At 44.5% G+C, this 2,056-nt stretch overlaps 1 long non-coding RNA gene across 13 annotated transcripts in view; it reads right to left on the bottom strand.

Annotated features, from left to right (window-relative positions):
* LOC146768478 (uncharacterized) overlaps positions 1 to 2,056 on the bottom strand; it is a 72,836-nt gene that overhangs the window by 60,148 nt on the left and 10,632 nt on the right. The gene's annotated exons all lie outside the window — the stretch shown is intronic.

Raw genomic sequence — 2,056 nt, 5'->3', positions numbered from 1 at the left:
CTAGGAGAGGTGGAACAAGATTAATGGTTTGTACCTTACCCCTAAAGAGAGACTGATGATTACCTGGATGGGACCACAGAAGGCACTGCTAGCCAAAAATCTTCCTTCCTGCAGCCATCCCACAATTTCTGTGCCAATACCCTTGTGAGGATAAGCCAAACCCTGTCACTCACTGAAAGGATTGAATAGTTCAATAACAGCTTTTGCTTAGACTCCAATATGTGGAAAAAATGTGCATAAGGAAAATCTGATGTCCAGCATCACACAGAGCCAGAGCAGGAGAGTCCAAAAAGGCTGAGACCGTGGAGGGGCAGAGGAGGCACTCCTGGCATCCAAGCTCAGCAGCAATCTTCTCAGAGACACACTCAAACCGCTCCACAAACTGATCAACAAAAGAGCTTTGACATGAGTAGAGCTTAAGGGCTTGGGCTGAAACTGAGCTTCAAATGCTCCTCTCTGAATTGAGGATGATGGGGTAGATTAGGAAGCAATATGAGCTTGAATATGATACACGATATGATATAGACTTAACCTAAGAAAACCAGAAGAGCAGCAGAACTCCCACTGTATACAAATTACTGACTATATATGCCAAAGTATGACCTCCAGCTAAGATATAATAACCAGCTTTCATGAACAGCACTCATTATATTGTGTCCATTATAAAAGTGCAGCTACATGACAGTGCCATAGGCTATAATGTTCTCACTTAGAAGAATTTCAATTTTCTTCCCAGAGAGGTCTCCCTTTTGCAGACTTATTTTGTGCATCTTGTGCTCATTTTTATTTTATAGGATGGGATGTGGGGTACATTTTTGAGGTTTTTTTCTCCTAAAAGAAACAAAGGGACTGCACATAAAAAAATCTATCTGGATTTGGGAGGCACAGCAAGGCAAGGATTCAACCAGTGTAAATCATCATGATGAACACTGGCTGAGGACTTTTGCCAGACAACTATAAATCTGCTGGATCAAAGTGTTTGTCAATGACCAAAAATATCTCACAGAAATGGCCTGACTGGCCCTCTGTTGACACAACAGAAAAATATTGCTAAATCAGCAAGAAACTTTGGATTTTTTTGTGTGATGACTTAAAAGAGGTTTTCTCAGTTATTCTCTCAGATTTTCCTCCTAAGTGTGAGATAACTCAAGGAGCACAAGTATCTGGCTGAGGAGTGGGAGAAACACCCATGGGATTTTGGATAAAATACTGAATGGCACAGGCAGATCCAGGCAGTCTGGCAGAATTTATCAGCTGTGAATTCTGCACTTCATCTGCCAGGAAGCCACAGAGATACCTCCACATGCTGCTAGGACTGTCTTAAGAGAACCTACAGATCTCTACCATATAGAAAGCTACATCTGACAGTTCCTCAGCACCCTTCATTCAGTGGTGTGGATGCCACTCATCTAATCCTAAAAACAACCTAAAAACAACTGGGAAGAACAGCATCTCCCCAGTGCCTAGTTCCTTCTTGTTAGCCATAAAGGAAGTGGAAAGGAACAAACTCCAATAGTTTTGGTGTTTTCATAAAGGTCTGAGACCTGACAGTCACTTTCCCTAAAGAGATGCCAGTCTGGTGAGTTCATGGCCTGTGTTTTCACAGAGGTGTGGGGAAAGCATGGGAAAGTCTGCCCCCAGAGAGACAGGACAAGCAGGTTTCCACTCCAGGTGCAGTAGCTGTTATCTCTCAGCCCATACAGGCACATACAAATATTCTGTGATGTATCTTGCAGCGAAGGCAAGAGCTTTCCTGAGGATTCTCTCTAGGATACTAAAGTTTTCCACACAGCCAGGAAGTATTGTCCAAGGCTGCCTTGAGGGCACATTCCTGTGAAACCCAAGGCAGAGTTCACAGCAGTCCCTGTCTTCAGTATCACAGCAGGGAGCAACTACTCCTCAAAGCCTTGACAGGGATGGTAGCTGGGTTAAATCTGAGCACCAGATTTCCCCAGACCAGCTCACTGCAGAGGCACCTGCAGCCCCCTGCTCAACCTGGCTGCTCTGTAGGGCTGCAGTGGCTCTGTCTGGGCTGGAATTTACTTTCCCCACAGCA

The sequence above is a fragment of the Lonchura striata genome, chromosome 2, assembly GCF_050655825.1.
Source record: "Lonchura striata isolate lonStrDom1 chromosome 2, ASM5065582v1, whole genome shotgun sequence".
NCBI lineage: Eukaryota > Metazoa > Chordata > Aves > Passeriformes > Estrildidae > Lonchura > Lonchura striata.
Note: the sequence above shows the minus strand (reverse complement) of the source record. Positions and strands in the feature narration are given on the sequence as shown.